Source organism: Gossypium raimondii, chromosome 6 (assembly GCF_025698545.1).
Source record: "Gossypium raimondii isolate GPD5lz chromosome 6, ASM2569854v1, whole genome shotgun sequence".
Taxonomy (NCBI): domain Eukaryota; kingdom Viridiplantae; phylum Streptophyta; class Magnoliopsida; order Malvales; family Malvaceae; genus Gossypium; species Gossypium raimondii.
Window position 1 is genome coordinate 9,116,532 of NC_068570.1, and position 21,926 is coordinate 9,138,457.

A 21,926-nucleotide genomic window follows, 5' to 3' on the forward strand; every position below is an offset into this window, starting at 1 on the left:
TAAACACATGTTAAATTCAGAATGGTTCTTGGCTTGCACGGAGAAGTTCAAGCGGCGATATCCAAAGCACCTAGCCTTCATAATATTTGTACCAAGTTTGTTGGTTCTTATAAAAACTTCATTCTTTGCTGTTCTTGAATATTTTTCTTTTCAGGACACTTACTATCGATAAATTCTTGAATTAATTCATTTCTTACTTAGTATTTTGATTTTTGTGCAAGCATGTCGCATTAGAATAATGATTGATGGACTGATAAACTTTCACAAAAGAAGTTTTGTATATTACTTTGGGAATTTCTAAATAATTTAGTAACCTGAAACAGAGCTATTGTTTAGAACACCGAAGTTCAAAGATTAAAGAGCCTAAGAAGGAAAAGGCCGAATTAGGACTGCTTTTTCAGATTTGGTTGTCTAAATGTCGAATGAAACAACAAGAAGTCTTGATGGGGTTGGAAGAAGTCCCCTATAGAAAGGAAGTTCCTCATTTGGACATGAATATTGGGTAAGACACCCTGAGAGTGGTGTGAACATATTTCATAATTCGTGTCCGTGAATTACGATAGGACAAGATTAAGAAGAGTCAAAATTCTCCTACTCTTAATTCGTGGTGGAAGGAATATGGTACAAATTCTGCGTCTTATAGGAGTGAGCTTTGAAGTGCACAATAGGGGGCAATTTGATTAAGTATTTCTTCGGGGATATCAGCCAAGCAAAAGGCGTCCGTGACAAAGCCTTAATAAACTTTGAGAAATGATAATTCTTGAAAAATGACATTCTGCATTCATTCATGCATGCCTAGATAGGAGCGTCAAATTTATTTTGATCATAACATCCTAACCACTAGGCATAATTAAGTTCATAGATTTTTACAGGTCATGGGAACAGATTAGTGGCTGGCAATCCTATCTCACTGAAGTTGTAGTGGGCGGATTAAAACCTCAGATCTTATCCCTCTGAAGTTGCAGAGAACATATCACATCTAGTCTTATCTCCCTGAAGTTGCAGTGGAGCAGAATAAGTAAGCAAGTCTTATCCTCCCGAAGTTGCAGTGAGGCAGACTGAAGATGGCAAATCGTATCTCCCTGAAGTTGCAGTGGAGCAGACTAAGTAAGCAAGTCTTATCCTCCCTGAAGTTGCAGTGGGGCAGACTGAAGATGGCAAGTCTTATCTCCAGTGGAGCAGATTAAAGCCGACAATCCTATCTCCCTAAAGTTGTAGTGGAGTGGATTAAAATCTCAGATCTTATCTTTCTGAAGTTGCAGAGAGCAGATTGCATCTAGTCTTATCTCCCTGAAGTTGCAGTGGAGCAGACTAAGTAAGCAAGTCTTATCCTCCTGAAGTGGCAGTGAGGCAGACTGAAGATGGCAAATCTTATCTCCCTGAAGTTGCAGTGGAGCAGATTAAAGCCAACAATCCTATCTCCCTAAAGTTGCAGTAGAGCGGATTAAAATCTCAGATCTTATCTCTCTGAAGTTACAGAGAGCAGATCGTATCTAGTCTTATTTTCCTGAAGTTGCAGTGGAGCAGACTAAGGAAGCAAATCTTATCTCCCTGAAGTTGCAGTGAAGTAGATTGAAGCACTAGTTCCTGTACCTCTGAAGATGCAGTAGGAAGGAATACCAAAGTCCAGGACGACCGAACAAAATTGGTTTTGGTCTTTGCTCTGCTCTCGTTACCCGACAACAAGCAAAGAGGGGCATCTGTAATAACAAATTTTGCCCGGGTACAAATAATAAAAGGGCCCTAAATAAATACCAGTCCAATTACAACAAAATGGGGCCCAAACCAAAATAAAATATAGGCCCAAAATACGGTGGCCCAAAATCGCCAGAAACCCTAGGGTTTCTTCAACAGCACCGCAACTCCAATCTAGGCCGAATCTCCATGGCTTCACCTGCATAGCAAGAAACAGCAAAAAATGGAAAGAAATCAAAGATTTCGAATCAGGAATGATTAGTTTCTTTAGTTTTTATTTTATTATGGCTATAAAAAGCCATTGAACATATTGTAAAGGGGATCCCGATTTCGAAAATAGAAAAAAAGGCTTGTACTTTTGCAATACAGAATAAATCGATCAAAAAAGGTTGATACTTGTTTTTTCGTTGTTATATTTATTTTTTGTATCTTTTTCTTTTACATACGTATAAACAAAAATAATAAAAGAGAGGAAAACTACCTTTTTTTTGGTTTCTGAAACGCCATAGGGTATTTCGAGGATCGTCTCCGATGACAGACGACTAGAAACCAAAAAGTTTCTAGGGTTTTTCTAGTGTTTTTTTTGTCGATTTTGGGGTTTTTTAGCCCAGAGTTGGGCCTAGAGGGGTCGGACATATTAAAAAGGGAACTTTCCCTTTTTCGGCCACCGCAAACGGCAGCGTTGGCACTGAAAATCAGCGGCCGGTGCGATGGTCGGTGACTGTCCGATGACCAGCCGATGGTCGGAGGACTGAGGGGCTGAGAGAGTTTTTGTTTTGAAAGATTTGGTTTTTTTTTAAATGTTTTGAAATGTAATTTTTGTTTTAATTTTGGCTTAAATAGCCAATTGAAAACGACACCGTTTTGAGGGGATGACCCGCGTGTCGACCCGACCCGGACCCAGGATCCGCGTGTTTCTCATGCGGAGGGGCAAATTGTATTTTTGACCCCTCCGCCTTTTAATGAATTTTCATTTAGGTTTTTTTTTTAAGTTTGTTCTTTAATTTATTTTCCATTTCAATTTAATCCTACTGGAACGGCACCGTTTTAGAGGAGAAGGGAAAATTTCCCTTCCAGTCCCTCTATGTAATTCGCGCGTTCAAGTTAGTCATTTGATTTTTACTATTTACGGATTTTACCCATTTTTTTAAACTGCAATTCAATTTAGTCTTTTTTTCCATCATTATTTTTTTATTATCAATTAATAATATTTTTTCCTTATATTACCTTTCGAAAAAACCTATATATATGTATATTTTTTATGTATACATTTATTTTTTTTGCAACTAATATTTTCTCATGTTTATGTGTATACATATTTATTTCATTAATTAACTTCGATAATGTAGATATTATTTAATTATTTTAAACCTATATATTTTATGTGTACATGTATACATTTTTTATTTATTTCGATCATTTGTCTATTGATTTAGGTTTACATATTTTATTATCTTGCCCATTTATTTGATATTTTGCATGCCATTATTGTATTTATTTGTTTATATATTTTCATTATTTTTATGCTATCGTAATATTTATTATTGCATTATATATTTAAAGTGGCATAACATTACATTTTTACTCAATTTTTTAAAATCAAACTTTTCAAAATAGAGATAATACTCGTATTTAGGATTTCTCAAGGAAATTGAGCCCTAACGTATTGGGTTCTGATCTTTTTTTGAAAATCTAACAATCGAGGATTGCTCTTTAAACCAACTAAAAAAATAAGAACTCATTATTGAGAATTCAACACGTCGTGTCCTAACGTATTGAATGTGACGCATTGATTTCTCGAAATGAAGATTTTTTTTCTCTCTAAAAATAATAAAGGAAATATTCCGAGTTTGGGATTTTGGAGGAATTGTGCCCTAACGTATTGGGTGTGATTTCTTAAATCTTGGATAAGTGGATATTCTTTTAAAGTAAAGGAAATATTTTGAGTTTGGGATTTTAGAGGAATCGTGCCCTAACGTATTGGGTGTGATTTCTTAAATCTTGGATAAGTGGATGTTCTTTTAAAGTAAAGGAAATATTCCGAGTTTGGGATTTTAGAGGAATCGTGCCCTAACGTATTGGGTGTGATTTCTTAAATCTTGGATAAGTGGATGTTCTTTTAAAATTTTATTGCACTAGTATTTTGGCCCAATTCATTTTTTTGGGGAAAATTAGAATGCTGTGCCCTAACGCATTGGGTGTGGTATCTTCTTTCTCTGAAATAATAAGGGTATTAATACGTAGCCTTTTAAGTTTTGCTAAGGGTTACGTTTTTCCAAATTCTCTACCTTAAGACACTAATTAATTAACTAGGTACCAATTTTTGGGCGTAATGAGGGTGCTAATCCTTCCTCATACGTAATTGACTTACGGACCCGATTTTCTAAAATCCGTAGACCAAAGTCATTTTTTAGGTGACCCAATCACATTTGAATGAAAGATTGGTGGCGACTCCTAATTTTCATTTTTTAAAGTCGACAACCAAAAGTTTTTGTTTTAAAAAAAATGGTTTCGACAATATGAATTTGGTCCTACTTCCATTTCTTCCACTCAATCTTTTTTAGAAGAGCAAGCAATTACCATAACTGCTTCATAACCATTATTGAAAAGAAAAAAATCCACCTCACCTTGCCTTGCATCCGCTTTTCAAAAAAAAAAAGATTCACTCCATTTGGAGCGAATCAATTAGAAATCCATTAGACGATTTAGGTTTCGCCATCCCTACTCTCTAAAGCTCATTCCCACCATCAATTTCATCATAAAGCTTAAGGTTTTGAGTGGATAGAGAGAGAAGTTGAAGCTTGAGATAGAAAGTGAAAAAGGAAGGTAAGGAAACAAGTTCTCATAATCCCTTCTTGTTTATTTAAGGTTTTATTCATAAAAGTATGAAAACATGATATTAATGAGGATTATGTTCATGTATGTATGTGTATGTAAATAAAAAAAGGGAAAGAAATGAAGAAAGGGATTTCAAACTAAGTGAAGGAAGAGATTTTTAGATTAAAAAAGGAAAACGAGAATTTTGGACCACTTTTTTCTTCTTAAGAGGTAAGTACTCATGGAATCTTAAGTTTTGTTATCTTAGATAATTATGGGTATTCAATAGTGAAAATAATTAGATGAAAATGAGTATTAGACTTTTAATAACCTTTATCTCTCTGGATATAATTTCCTAGTTGACCCCTTGTCTGTTTGACGTCACCTTTTCCAACAACACCAATCTCTGAAATATTATGACTGGACATCTTTTTTTTCACCAAAAACCTCAAATCTCCATCTGGAATATTTAGGTTAAAATTTTCCTCTGTTTCCATGGTGGGATCCTTAGACTTGTCAAGAAAAAAAGATCTTTTACTCTGGTCTACTAGACTGGGCATGCTACTTTTGCTGAATAGTATTGGCTTACTAATCTAGCCTAACAAGATAGATTTTTAGACATTCACCTAGTTCCTTGCCATAGCATTACCAAGGCCCACCGTAGCCTTCCCTTTAGCCTTTTTTGTGTAACACCCCTAACCCGTATCCGTCGTTAGAACAGGGTTACGAAACATTACTGGAGATTACATTTCAAAATAATAAAAAATTTAAATAATATATTTCACAACATAAATCATATCAAACTCCATTAATAACATACATATTGTCCCTTATATGAGCCCTTGAGGCCATAAAAACATATTAGAAACAATTCAGAACTAAATCAGGAACATAAATAAATTTTCGGGAAAATATGAAGATTTTCAAAACTGCAGGAGTCACGCGGCCGTGTGACTCACAAGGCTGAGAGACACTTCCATGTCTCAGGCTGTGTAGACATTCGAAGTAAGGACACACGGTCGTGTCCCATCCCGTGCAACTCTATGACTTGGGTCACACAGCCAAGCCACACTCCCGTGTGCCAGGCCGCGTAACTCTGAAAATGAAACCTTTTAAAAAAACCTACAGGGGACACGCTGCTGTTTCGCCTGGCCGTGTGTCACACACGACTGAAACACACGCCCATGTCTCTGACTGTGTGGACGAAAAATAGGCCATTTCCAAGCCATTTTTCTCACCCATTCATGCACACACCTATAACCAATTTACCACATGTAATCAAGCATCCCAATGTACACCAAACCATACAACAACAAGTTATCCAAATAGGTACATATTTATACAACCAATAAGCCGAAAAGAAACCTCAATCACAACAATTAAACATGTATAACTAAATGATTAGTTTAGCCAAAGCTTACCATTTTGTACACATCAAATCCATACTCACATGTACCTAATTTACCATTTAACATTTAGCATCATAAGCCATAAATACCAACTATATTTTTATTACCAAAATGATCATGTTCAACTTTTATCATCTAAGCATTATAAATACTGTAAAGTCTTCCATCAAAAGGCCATATACATATATCCACATATCAACCATTCCAATCATTCAAAATACCAAATTTACAAGCCAAAACATAATAGTTAAAACATCAACCAAAAACACCTATACATATGAATATTTATCCAATTATCAATTAACTTGGTTTCATGCCAAAACATAACATAATTGATACATAATAACCATACCACTTTTGCCATTTAAAGATAGAAATCTAACCATATCCAGATGGTTCCAACAATTAACATGTATACAAACCATATTTCAATCATGCAAATCCATTCAAAACCTTTCTAAAGCATACCATATCTTGACCATGTTGAGGTCAATTCATCATATATCACTTTGGCCATTCAAACATGCTTTGACACATTATCAAATTAACACATATCAACAATGCACCAAATTACCAAGGCTATATCACCCCAAATGATATATACATGCCAAACTCATCAACTAACATTCAACCAATCATCAACCATAAGTCCACCTATACATGCCATTATAACCTTAACTAAGACATCAAAATCTACCGATATAATCGCTGGATAGTGTGATAGATCTCCGACGGGCTTCCAACCCGATTGAACTTTTAATAATCTAAAAAGTAAGGAAAACAACTATGTAAGCAATGAATGTTTAGTAAGCTCGTATAAAATTTAGTCATATCAATCTATTTCAAATATTAAATTTATGCATATCAAGAATAATCCTATACCGATACTGTAAGATTCATAAAACCATATTCAGTAACTCATAAAGTGAATAAATCCACAACATCACATATACATATCATCCTTAGCATGGTAGGATTTTAAATATGTAACACCCTAAACCCGACCTAGACGTCCAGACCAAGTTTGGAGCGTAACGTCATCCATACTAAAATTTATACTATCATAACATAGTCGAATTGAACCATTCATTATGTAACGTTCACCACAACAATAATTTAAAACATAAAACCTTCATAAATTCCATAACATCATAGAACATAAATCCCGAATAGTAATGCTTAAAAGGGAACATAAAAGTTACACCGAGCTTCTGCGAGATTGGCCCGATCAAGACTAGGTACGACCTAAAATCCTATCAATAAAAGGGTGAGTTATGAACTCAGTGTGTAAAAGGAATGTAATTCAACAATGGTTGCTTATAAAGAAATTCTGGTTTAGAGATTTGATTTGACATAGAAGCATGTTCAATCTAGATTTAGAGTAGAGATGTGACATATATGTACATATATACAATTCTAGTTCAAACATGGTTCAGATCCGATTCAGATGCAATATTCCTATTTTCGACCTCTACACACCATCTTCAACCATCCCAACACACTATTATGGACTTTTAATGCCCCTCCATCCCTGCACACCTTTAGAGTGTTCATTGCCACTTTCATAGAAACGCAGCTTAGCTGCTAGATTAATATGAGACAAGTGCCAAAATCAGAGTAATACTCACTATGGCATAGCCACGATTTCAGTACAGACTCCTTCCCTTTTCACAACCTCCCAACACATGCCAATGCAGAACACAAATACCCGTAACATATGTTCAATCATTCTAACTCATTATACAATTAACAAAGATAGTTCCAAAACAGAGCAGATATCACAGTGCACATATAATATTGTTACTCACGAATCAATCCCAGTGTATTAGACAAATCTCATATAATTAAATTCGATTATTCGTATGTTGAGAAAACCAATATCAAGGTTAAGTAACATTCTCGGCCTCAAAATATAGTTTTTAGGCTCGATAACCTGCCACACGGCTTGGGCACATGCCCATGTACCTTGGCTGTGTGGTTTTTAAGCATAAACAGTGAGTTACACGGCTTGGACACTCGCCCGTGTCCTTACCTGTGTGACTCAAATGGCTTGGGTACACGCTTGTGTCCCTGCCTGTGTAGCTCTTGTGCCATAAATAGTGGGTTACACGGCCCAGACACACACCCGTGTCCATTGCCCGTGTGAACCCTTCACTAGCAATTTCAATATTTAGCAAAATCAACCCATCGCTAAGATTATGTCGAAAGATTTGACGCAATTCCAATTTAATTCGTACACTCACATCGCACGAAAAAGGAGAAATCAGACTAACACGGTGGATTAACGTCTCTTGCAATATCCTTTCCTAAAGAAAGTAACCTATCGAGTGTTTAACAAAATGTCAAGTAAACGAGCAAAATCCCATTTCGACAGAAAAATGGCTAACACAACGGAAATCGTAAACGAAAGAGAATCACAATGAAACTTACACAATATTAACCTTACAGGCAACAAGACGTCCCAATTCAAAAAAAAAATCAATCGCAGAAAAGAAGAAAAAACAAAAAGAAGAAAGAACAACAAAAACAAAGAACTTAAAAGTTTAGAAAAGAAAAAGAACGATAACATTTCCTCAGAATATTTTAAATTAACCACCACCCCTTCCGACATTTGCAAAAATATATTTCCTAATGCCTAAGATGGGATCCAAACTCGGAACCAGACAGAATACAGACAGATGCTTAACCAGTGAACCAGTAGGCTCATTCTTGACACTGATTTACCTAGAATTGCACTTAACCACCTAACACATGGATAAGGGTTGTTTTAAAAATAATAAAACTTTTAGCAACGCAACTTGAACTCCAGACCTTAAACACAGAAGCAGGGCACAAGACAAGAGATACCAAAATTTAATTACTGCAGATTCTCACAATTAAACTCCTAAATTTTTGAGGCGTTACAACTCTTTCCCCTTAAAAAAATTTCGGACTTGAAATTTTACCTGAGTCAAACAGATACGAATACAGTCGTCAGATTGATTCTTTCGATTCCTACGTGGCTTCCTCAGTATCGTGGTTCTGTCATAGGACTTTCACTAGAGGAATCATTTTCTTCCTTCACATCTTAACGTCATGTTCCAAGATCTGGACAGGTTCCTCTTCGAATGTTAAATATGGTCGCAATCCAATCTCGTCGACAGTAATAATGTGTGACGGATCTGACCGATACCATCTCAGCATCGGGACATGAAATACATCATGAATTCGTTCTAATTCTGATGGTAACTCTAACTGATACACAACAGGTTCGACACGCTTCAGAATACGGTAAAGTTTAATGAACCTCAGGCTCATCTTACCTTTGCGCCCAAATTGGAGAACCTTCTTCCAAGGTAATACTTTTAGAAACACTTTGTCACCTACCGAAAACTCAATATCCTTTCTTTTTAAATACGCATAAGACTTCTATCGATGAGAGGCTGCTTTCAGACAATCACAAATCACTTTCACAGTGCTCTCTATTTCAGAAACCAGTTCAGGACCCAATATTCAACGTTCACTTATTTTAGTCTAACATAATGGAGTACGACATTTACGACTATATAAGGCCTTGTAATGTGCCATTTGAATACTAGACTAAAAGTTGTTATTGTATACAAATTCTGGCAATGATAGATACTCCTCCCAACTGCCCCTGAAGTCTATCATACAACCCCGGAGCATATCCTCTAGGATCTGAATAACCCGCTCTGATTGTCCATCAGTCTAGGGGTGATACACAGTGCTGAAATTAAGTAGGGTGCCTAAGGCCTCATGGAGTTTCTTCTAGAACCGAGATGTAAATCATGGATCTCTGTTAGAGATAATCGAGACCAGAGTTTTGTATAGCCTCACAATTTTGGTGATGTATAGTTTAGCTAACTTCTGCAAAGAGTAATCTGTCAGGATAGGAATGAAATGAGCCAATTTGGTCAACCGATCAACTATGACCCAAAATGAATCCTTTTTAGTAGGAGTTAAAGGAAATCCTGTAACAAAATCCATTGTTACCCTCTTTCACTTCCACTGTAGAATCTTGAAGGGTTGAAGCAGTCAGGAGGGCAACTGATGTTCGGCCTTAACTCTTTGACATGTCAAACAATGGGATACAAAAGTGACTACCTCTCGTTTCAATCTAGGAGATCCCGATACATCTTGTTCCCACCAGGATGCATAGCATAGGGGCTATTATGTACCTCTTGCAGGATCGAATGCCTTAATTACTTGTCATTGAGTACACAAATCTGACCTTTGAAGCACAACACATAATCACTGCTCAAGCTAAAATCAAAATTCTCATTCGAGTCAACATGCTACATACGCTGAACTAAGGACTCGTTGCTCAATTGCTTAGCTCGAATCTGCACTACCCAAATCAGTTTTACCTATAATCCAGCCAACAACCTTCCATCCTTAACCAAACTCAGATGAGCTAACATTGCTCTCAAATCTGCCACCGCTCTACGACTAAGGGTATCAACTACCACATTAGCCTTCCCTGGATGGTATTATATGGTGCAGTCATAATCTTTAAGTGACTCAAACCATCAGCGCTGACGAAGATTTAACTCTTTCTGGGTTAACAAATATTTGAGATTCTTGTGATCGGTGTAAATAATAAACCTTTCACCATACAGATAGTGTCTCCAGATTTTTAAAACAAACACAACCCCAGCTAGCTCAAGATCGTGTGTGAGGTAGTTACCCTTCAGTATCTGAAGCTGTCGGGACACGTAAGCGACCACCTTACCGTCTTGCATAAGCACATATCCTAACCTAACATCTGAAACATCATTGTATACGACAAACTCTCGACCCAATTCTAGTTGAACTAAGACGGGAACTTGTGTCAAAAAGAACTTGAGTTTATTGATAGTAGACTGTTGTGCCTCAGACCACACAAATGGAGAATTCTTACGTAAGAGCTTCGTCAAAGGTGACGTAATCAGGGAAAACCCTTCAACGAACCTTCAGTAGTACACGACTAAACCTAGGAATCTATTAAGCTCAGATACATTTTTTGCCAGTTTCCACTCAACAACAGCTTCGATTTTCTTGGGATCAACATGGATCCCCTCCGCCGTCACCACATGACCCAGAAAGGTGACTTCCTGCAAAAAAACTCATACTTACTGAACTTGGCATACAACTATTTTTCTTAGAGTATTTGAAGTACAATACGAAGATGATCATCATGTTTAGTTTCAGTTTTAGAGTAGATCAAGATGTCATCAATGAAAACCACTACAAATTAATCCAAGTACGATTGAAATACCCGATTCATTAAATCCATTAATGTCGTTGGGGCATTCATTAATTCGAAAGGCATTACCAAAAACTTGTAATGTTCATAACGAGTTTTGAAAGTAGTTTTGTACACATCAGTCTCTTTGACCTTGAGCTGAAGGTAACCAGAGCGTAGGTCAATTTTAGTTAGACGGACGCTCCTTGAAATTGGTTGAACAAGTCCTCAATCTTCGGTAACAGATACTTATTCTTGATTGTCAACTTGTTCAACTGCCTATAATCAATGCACATTCTCATCGACCTATCCTTATTCTTAAAAAACAATACCGGTGACCCCAACGGAGACACACTCGGTCGAATAAATTCTCTATCAAGGAGTTCCTGAAGTTGCGCTTTTAATTCAGTCAGCTTTTTCGGTGCCATGCGATAGGGCGCAATGGACACTGGAGTCGTACCAGGTAACAGATCAATTCCAAACTCCACCTTCCTATCCGAAGGTACTTCGTGCAATTTCTCTAGAAAGACGTCTAGAAATTCCCTCATGGTACGGGAGCAGTGTCGGATACGTAAGCAAGGTATGCCTTGCACCCCTTTTAGACTAACTTATCTCCTACAAGAGTAGAGATTACATTAGAAAGGTAATCCCGATGCTCACCAATCATAACCACCTCGTCATTCTCCGTCGATCTCAGAGTAACCCTCTTGGTTGCACAGTCTAGACTGACCTGATACTCCATGAGCCAAACTATTCCCAGAATTAAATCAAACTCATTAAAGGTAATTCCATTAGATCAGCTGGAAATTCTAAACCCTGGAGCTCTAGCGGTATTGGCTTGTATACTCTATCAACCCGAATTAATTGGCCTAAAGGACTAATTACGGAAAACTCTCTAGCAGTATCTTCAGTGGTTAAACACAGATTTGCAGAAGCAAAGCTAGCTATGTACGAGTGTGTGGAGTCACTATCAATGAGAACATAATACAGAACAAAATGAATAAAGAAGGTATCTACAATGACATCAGCATCATTGCTCTCCTCAAGACATCTAGCCGCATAAACCAGTGCCGGCTGACGAGCCTCAGTCTGACCTGCACCTTTACCCGGTGCTCTCTGTCCTCTTCCTAATCCATTGCCACCCCTACTAGTATCAGGACCTCTAATTGGTTGCTAAACCTCTCTCAGAGGCTGAATAAAATTCAGAGCCGGAGTCTATGCCGCAGCTGGCACTGAATTAGGTTGACGAAGGCAATCCCTAACTCGATGCTCCATTGAACTGCAATAGAGGCACACTCCTAATTTCCTCCAGCACTCGCCCGGGTGGCGCTTCCTGCAATCACTGCATAGCTGAATCTCAGTCACTACAGCTGATACCTCGTCCCTCAAGGGCCTATCGAATCCATCTTAACCTTATTCTGATCCTTCTCACAGTCACACCGCTCGTGTTCAGTGCGCTTCACATCTTCTGCTATTTTTTCCTTGTCCACTATAACAGCAAAAACTCGACCCTCTGAGAAGCTATCAGAACCCGCAGATCATATCTCAGTCTTTCCTTGAACCTCACGCACTTGTTGTAATCAATTGCTACTAGTGTCCGTGCATACCTACTCACTCATAGAAACTCGGCTTCATACTCAGCCATGGACCGATCGTCCTGAACTAGGCTCATAAACTCGCATCGGCGAGCCCCCATTTATTTACCCTGGAAGGTGTTCTTGAAATAGTCCCAGTTTACTTGTTCAGGTTGAGCACGTTGCTCAACGGTTAACAACCATTGATAAGCTTCGTGTCAGAATAGAGACATAACACCCCTCAATTTCTGAGTAGGAGTACAATCAAGGTCTATCACAATACGCTTGGTAGCCTCGAGCCAATATTTAGCAATAGTAAGAGTGACTCCTATAACGCCCTTGAACAGTTTAGCACCATTCGATCGGAGTCGTTCAGTAATCGACCCTTGGCCTGCTAACCCCGAGTAGATCACAGCGACCCTCTCTAGTGCCCGAATCATGGCCTGAGACAATGCGTCATCCCCAACCATCAGAGTTTAGGACTCTGTCTTAGCAGTGGGAGTACCAAGTTGGTCTCTAGATTGGGCATACTACCTATAGAGGATGACTCAGCTCAAGCTCCTCCTTGGCGTCCTCGACGCCCCCACATACCACGTCCACGACTACCGCGTGAATTGTAATGACCCAAAATTCACGGGCATTGAAAAAGTACATTATCAAGCCTCCGTATTAATAAATTGAGTCATAAATAATTATTAGAAGTAATTATGAGTTTAGCTAAGTGCTTAATTAGGTATTAATTAGGTGAATTTAGTCTAATTAAGAATAATTAGGAAAAAGAATTAAATAGAGTAAAGGGTAAAAGAGTAAAGGGTAAAAGTTTACTTACAGTTAAAAGAAAGTATAAAGGATCATAATGGAAATTAAGCCATACTTGGAATATGAGGTGGCAAACATTAGAACAAAAATATATAAATATATTATTTTAGTTATAAATTATATTAAATTAATTCAAAATAACTATATTATAAGATTTTTATATGATAAATAAGTTATGATTTTAACAAATGGATGGTGATAAAATAATATATGTGTAATTAAAATATGTATATATTTGTAGTTTATAGATTTAATTTACTTATTAATTAAGCATAATATCTTTATTATTTATTATTAGTTATTATTAAATTAAAATATATTTAATAATTAAATAATTAGTATAAGATTTTTGGTTAATAATAAATTATGATTTTGCCAAGTGTATAGTAAAAATAAAATACAAGTGTATTACATTTATTTATTTACTTGAAAATTAAGTAAAAGATAATTAGTAATTAAATAATTATATCATGAGATTTTTATTTGATAAACAAATTAAGTAACAGACGCATTGAGCAGAAAAGTAGCGATTGAATTACAGACAATGTTTGCTTGGCTTAGTATCAATGATGATGGAAGTTTGTTACCTAAAATAAAAGTGAAGCCAGTGATGTTTGATCAAATTAGAGTAGCTCAGATGGTAGATGAGAAGATAATGAAGAAAAGGGAAATGGTACAGCATGGTACGGTGGAAAATTTTAGTATTGATGAGCATGATTGTTTATGGTTTCGAAATCGGATTTGTATCCCAGCTACTTCTGAGATTAAAGAGCTGATTCTCCGAGAAGCACATGATAGTACTTTTTCTTTGCACCTTGGTGGAACGAAGATGTATTGTTATCTACGAGAACTGTATTGGTGGCCAGGAATGAAGAAAAATATAGTTGAATATGTCAGTAAATGTCTGACTTGTCAGCGAGTAAAAGTAGAACATCAGGTACCAACAGGTTTGTTGCATCTTATTACTATTCCCGAGTGGAAATGGGATTGCATTACCATGGATTTTGTTACGGGATTGCCATTGTCAGTGAGTAAAAAGAATGTCATCTGGGTGATTGTCGATCGACTCACAAAGTCAGCTCATTTTATAGCAGTTAGAACCGACTAGTCACTACAGCAGCTTGCCGAGGTTTATATCCGAAAAATTGTTAGATTACATGGTATTCCAGTATCTATAATTTCAGATCGAGATCCTCGATTCACATCAAGATTTTGGAAGCAATTACATGATTCGTTAGGAACTCGGCTCAATTTTAGTACTGCATTTCATCCACAAACTGACGGACAATCCGAGCGGGTAATTTAGATTCTAGAAGATACGCTTTGGGCTTGTATCATCGATTTTGAATCAGGTTGGGAACGATATTTGCCACTAGCAAAATTTGTTTATAACAATAGTTTCCAATCTAGTATTCAGATGGCTCCATATGAAGCATTATATGGTCGAAGGTGTCGATCACCAGTATGTTGGACAGAATTGAATAAAAGAAAAGTGATTGGGCCAGAACTGTTTCAAGAAACAAAAGAAATAGTTAAGAAGATTAAAGACAGATTAAAAGCAGCCTTTGATAGGCAGAAATCATATGCAGACTTGAAACGACGAGACATTGAATATTCCATTGGTGCTAAAGTATTCCTCAAAGTATCGCCGTGGAAGAAAATTTTGAGATTTGGTCAGAAGGGAAAACTGGGTCCACGTTTTATTGGGCTGTATGATATTGTGCAAAGAATCAGACCGGTTTCTTATTGTTTGGCTTTACCTCCATAATTACAAAAGATTCATAATGTTTTTCATGTTTCGATACTTCGGAGATATAGATAAGATCCTTCTCATGTTATTCCCACTGAAGATATTGAAATTCGATCTGATTTGACTTATGAAGAAGAGCTGGTTCAAATACTAGCTCGAGAAGTGAAAGAATTAAGAAATAAACGGGTTCCCTTAGTAAAGGATTTATGGAGAAGTCATAGTGTGGAAGAAGCAACTTGGGAACCGGAAGAGACGATGAGAACATAATATCCGCATCTCTTCTCAGGTAAATTTCGAGGACGAAATTTATTAAAGGGGGAAGAAATGTAATGACCCAAAATTCACGGGCATCGGAAAAGTACATTATCTGGCCTCCGTCTTAATAAACTGAGTCATAAATAATTATTAGAAGTAATTATGAGTTTAGCTGAGTGCTTAATTAGGTATTAATTAGGTGAATTTAGTCTAATTAAGAATAATTAGGAAAAATGATTAAATAGAGTACAGAGTAAAAGTTTACTTACAGATTAAAAGAGAGTATAAAGGATCAAAATGGCAATTAAGCCATACTTGGAATATGAGGTGGCAAACATTAAAACAAAAATCTAAGATTTTGTTAAGTTATAAATTATAAATATATTATTTTAGTTATAAATTATATTAAATTAATTCAAAATAACAATATTATAAGATTTTTATATGATAAATAAGTTATGATTTTGACAAATGGATGGTGATAAAATAATACATGTGTAATTAAAATATGTATATATTTGTAGTTTATAGACTTAATTTACTTATTAATTAAGCATAAGATATTTATTATTAATTTTATTAAATTAAAAGGTATTTAATAATTAAATAATTAGTATAAGATTTTTGGTTAATAATAAATTATGATTTTTCCAAGTGTATGGTAAAAATAAAATACAAGTGTATGGTAAAAATAAAATACAAGTGTATTACATTTATTTATTTACTTGAAAATTAAATAAAAGATAGTTAGTAATTAAATAATTATATTATGAGATTTATATTTGATAAACAAATTAAGTAGTGACAATTGTATGGTATTGATGGTGTACAAATGTGAATATATGATTAAATATTTAATAGATATTTAGAATAAAATATATTATATTATTATAACATAAAGTAAATAAAAGCAAATGAAATAAAAGAAAGAAAGAAACATAATAGGCAAGGGATGAAACAGAGAAAAGCACAGGGAGAAAGAAAGAAAAGAAAAGAAAAGAGAAAGAAAGGAAAAACTAGGGTTTAAGGTTTTAAAGCTTTAAAGGTAAGTCAATCAAGTCCTTTTATTTTAATTTTGATGTTTTAGAAGTCTTAGAACAAAGTTTTGTTGAATTTAAGCTAAAATTTTGTAAGTTCTTAGATTTTTGAACATGATTCATGTTGAACAAATTGTTAAATTAGGGGTTTGGTTGATAGAATTTCTAGTTAGAATTGATAAAAGGATTAAATTGTAAACTAGTTTATAAGTTTTACATATTTGGGATTAAGTTGTAAGAAGTTTTAAATTAGGGTTTTATTATGAATATTGAATAGTTGAGTTAAATATGGCAAAGAATTAAATAGAAAAGAAGTATGAATTAAGTTAGAAAAGTAAGTAAACTTAGTAGAATTAAATTGGGAATAAGTAGGAATTGAATAAAATTTAATTGTTATTATTATTATTTTTATAATTTAATGTTGTAATTAATAGTGAAAATAATTATTATTTTCGTAGCTAACAAAGAACTCGAGGCATCGACATTGAAAGGAAAGGAGAAAGCTATCGAGGACTAAAACGGGAGATTTACGGGTTGTATTACTATATTTCAAATTATTTATTATTAAATGCTATATTTAAATTTATATGTATGGTAAGTGAAATATATGGTAAGTATTATTATTAAGTTGAAAGAAATTCAATTGAATATATGTATGGAATTTAATTGAATATTGACTTGAAAAATGGAAAAGTGAATTTTGAATTGAATTGTGATTGAAAGTGAAAAAGTGAAATTGAATTGAAATGTGAATTTGGAGACCCTATTAACTAGTCGGGCTGAGTCGGATATAGTTGGCATGTCATAGGATTGGAAGAGTTCAGAGATACTTCGACCTCGAATCGATGAGACACTGGGTGTCACTATATTTCTTTGGATAGATTCGATGAGGTACTGGGTACCAACTTTCTTCGGCTTTGCCGATGAGACACTGGGTGTCAACTATTGCTTCGAACTATCCGATGAGGCACTGGGTGCCATACTGGAGTGTTTGGTTGGATCCGTGTATTCACCAAAGTCCGAGTTTTGTTAATAGGGTAAATAACGAAATGATAAACTGAATGAGTTGATCAATTGAGATACTCAAATGAGATGAAAAAGTTGAATTGTGAATTGAAATGTGAAATGAGATTGAGGAATGAACCTAAGGTTCGTAATGTGTCTAAATTCAAATTGTGGATATATGATATTAATTGATGAATTGTTATTGTAGAAATATGAAATTTGAGTTTAAATTTGTATGTATGATTTACGCATTACATGTTTATTAATGTTATAATTTGAATTATGGTAATACCACTGAGTATGAAATACTCAGCGTACGGTTGTTTCTGTGCATAGGTCATTAGAGTTCAAGGTCCAGTTCAGCATCCAGAAATATCCCGACTCCATCAAGAAAATTTTGGTGATGTATTTCTTCCTTTTGTTTAAGTGGCATGTACTAGGTGATTGTACACGAGTTGTATATATATATATATATATATGTGCAAATATATATGCTAAATGATCTTGGTTGTAAATAAATGGTTATAATCTTTTGGATGATAAATAAAGTTTAAAGTTATAAATTAGTAAACTTAGTATTAAATCTTGAGATGAAATGAAAGATATGAATTAGTTTTTTACATGTTAACTTTAACCTTTTATAATTAAAGTAGTAAATCAATTTATTAAGCATGATTTAGTAGCGTTTTAAAGTATAAAATCATTGATTGAAATATTGGTATTGGTTTGTTTTTGGTTTTAAGTTTTCGGGGTTTTATGTAAAAATAAGTAGAAATACTGTCAATTTTTTAAAAATGAATGAAGCCAATTAGCATAAATTTATATGAATTTATAGTCATTTTATAATATGTTTGTTATTTATTTAAGAATTATTTGTAAATTGTTCGAGATATCCGGTAATGCCTTGTAACCTTATTCCGGCGACGGTTTGGCGTTAAGGGGTGTTACATGAACTTATTTTGGCAATCTAGCTACAATATCAGAATACACAGATCAGTTCAGACATCCAGCAAGATGATTCCAACCGTTCACATCATAACATTTTACCCAAAACAATTTAAGGGTTATAGTCTTTATAACAATAAAAATACTTACAGGGTTATCGTCGAAGGCTCGGTCGTTCACTAGAGTTTCAGTGTTTCTATATTAGTTCAGATACTAATTATAACTAAGTTACTTTTCTCACACATTATGGGCCCAAACACAGTCCGAGTGTTGACAAACTTGACTTTGATACCACTAAATGTAACACCCTAAACCCGACCTAGACGTTTGGACCAGGTTTGGAGAGTTACATCATCCGTACTAAAATTCATACTATTATAACATAGTCAAATTGAACCATTCATTACGTAACATTCATCACAACAATAATTTAAAACATATAACCTTCATAAATTCCATAACATCATAGAACATAAATCCCTAATAGTAATGCTTAAAAGGGAAGATAAAAGCTTGACCAAGCTTCCGCGACACTGACCTAATCGAGATTGGGTACCACGTGAAATCCAATCAATAAAAGGGTGAGTTATGAACTCAGTGCGTAAAAGGAATGTAATTCAACAATGGTTGCTTATAAAGAAATTCCAGTTCAGAGATTCAGTTTGACATAGAAGCATGTTCAATTTAGATTCAGAGCAGAAATGTTACATATATGTACATATATATAATTTTAGTTCAAACATGGTTCAGGTCCGATTCAGATGCAATATTCATATTTCTTTCCTCTACACACCATTCGGCCATCTCAACACACCACTATGGACTTTTAATGCCCATCCATCCCTGCACACCTTTAGAGTGTTCATTGCCACTTTCATAGAAACGCAGCTTAGCTGCTAGATTAATATACGACAATTGCCAAAATTAGAGTAATACTCACTATGGCATAGCCACGATTTCAGTACAGACTCATTCCCTTTTCACAACCTCCCACCACATGCCAATGCAGAACACAAATACCCGTAACATATGTTCAATCATTCTAACTCATTATACAATTAACAAAGATAGTTCCAAAACAGAGCAGATATCACAGTGCACATATAATATTGTTACTCATGGATTAGTCCCAATGTATTAGACAGTTCTCATATAATTAAATTCGATTATTCATATGTTGAGGAAACCAATATCAAGGTTAAGTAACATTTTTGGCCTTAAAAGATAATTTTCAGGCCCGATAACCTGACACACGGCTTGGGCACACGCTTATGTTCCTTGGACGTGTGGTTTTTAATCATAAAAAATGAGTTACACGCCTGTGTCCTTGCCTATGTGACTCACATGGCATGGGTACACGCCCATGTCCCTGCCCGCATGGCTCTTGTGCCACAAATAGTGGGTTACACGGTCCAGACACACACCCGTGTCCGTTTCCCGTGTGAACCCTGCACTAGCATGGCCACACACGACCTAGACACATGCCCATGTGGCCCCAATTCAGTAAGCAGTAAGTTACAGGGCCATTCACACGACCTGCCACACACCCGTGTGGCCCACACGGCCTAGTCACACGCCTGTGTGTCTGGCCGTGTGGTGTCGACAGCCACCATTTTCGTCTATCCAAAAATTGCAAAATTAAAGTTTTCAATACGCACCTGATTTTGTTTTGACATGGAAGCAACACGGAGACTACCTGGAACCTAATTAATTATTCTTCAACCAATCACACCATTAGTTTCAATATTTAGCAAAATCAACCCACCGCTAAGATTATGTCGAAAGAGTCGATGCAATTCCAACTCAGTTCGTACACTCACCTCACAAGAAACAAGAGAAATCGGACTAACACGGTGGATTAACATCTCTTGCAATATCCTTGCCTAAACAAAGTAACCAATCGAGTGCTTAACAAAACGTCAAGTAAACGAGCAAAATCCTGTTTCGATAGAAAAGTACTAACACAACGAAAATCGCAAACAAAAGAGAATCACAATGGAACTTACACAATATTGACCTTACAGTCAACAAGACTTCCCAATTCACAAAAATATAATCGCAGAAAGGAAGAAAAAATAAAAAGAAGAACAACAAAAACAAAAAACTTAAAAGTTTAGAAAGGAAAAAGAACGATAACATTTTCTTAGAATGTTTTAAATTAACCGCCACCCCTTCCGAAATTTGCAAAAATATATTTCCTAATGTCTATGATGGGATTCAAACTCGGAACCAGACATAATACAGACAGATGCTTAACCAGTGAACCAACAGGCTCATTCTTGACACCGATTTACCCAGAATTGCACTTAACCACCTAACACACGGATAAGGGTTGTTCTAAAAATAACAAAACTTTTAGCAACGTAACTCGAACTCCAAACCTTAAACACAGAAGCAGAGCATAAGTGTAACAACCCAATTTTAGATCTAGTCGGAACAGTGGTTTCGGGACCACAAATTCGACTACGAAAAATTTATTTTTATTATATTTTTATGGTCTAAAATTTCATGGAATGATTTCGTAAAATTTTCGTTCAAAAATTTCAACGTTTGGGCACTCAATTTAGCCAAAAGAACTAAATTGTAAAAAGTGCAAAAGTTGAGTTCTAGAAGCTATAGGTGTTAAATTGCTATTAAATTTTAAATTGGAGGTCCTTAAATGGTAATTAGACCATTGGTTAACTTGTTGGACAAAAATTGACAAGAGATAAGTGAAATAGGATTTTTTTTTAAGTTGGGGACATTTTGGTCGTTTAGTAATTAAAAGAATTAAAAAGGCCAAAATAGACAAAAATTTGTCCATCTTCAAGCTAAGGCCGAATTTAGCAAGGGGAGAAGCCATAGTTAGGGTTTTCAAGCTTCCAAGCTCCATGGTAAGTGATTCTAAGCCCCATTTTTAATGTTCTTTACGTTTTTGGAATCCCGATAACTTGTTTTAGCTATTTCTAGCAATAATTTAACCTAGGGTTTATATTTGGAAAAATACCCATAGGTGAAATGTGTTTATTTTGATGTTTTATGGTAGATTATAAAGCTAGAAATTATGTTAAACAACTTTTGCTAAGCGATTTTAAGTGAAAACAAGTAAAACAACATCATCGGTAAAAATACCTAATGTTCTTAAGTAAGTGTTAGAGTGAGAATTTGATGTTGCCATAGAAGGGAAAAATGTTCATTATGTCATAAAACATAAGAATAAGAGATGAAGTCTAATTTCCGAGCTTTGGGGCAAAAGTGTAAATATGCAAAAGTTTAGGGGCAAAATTGTAATTTTTCAAAGTTTGAGTTAAGGACTGTTTTGATGAATGTGCATGTTAAATAAGTTAAATGTGCTATTATAGTTCAAGAAAGAAGTGGAATCGACCTTGATCGGAGAAAAGAAAAGATTAAAGACTA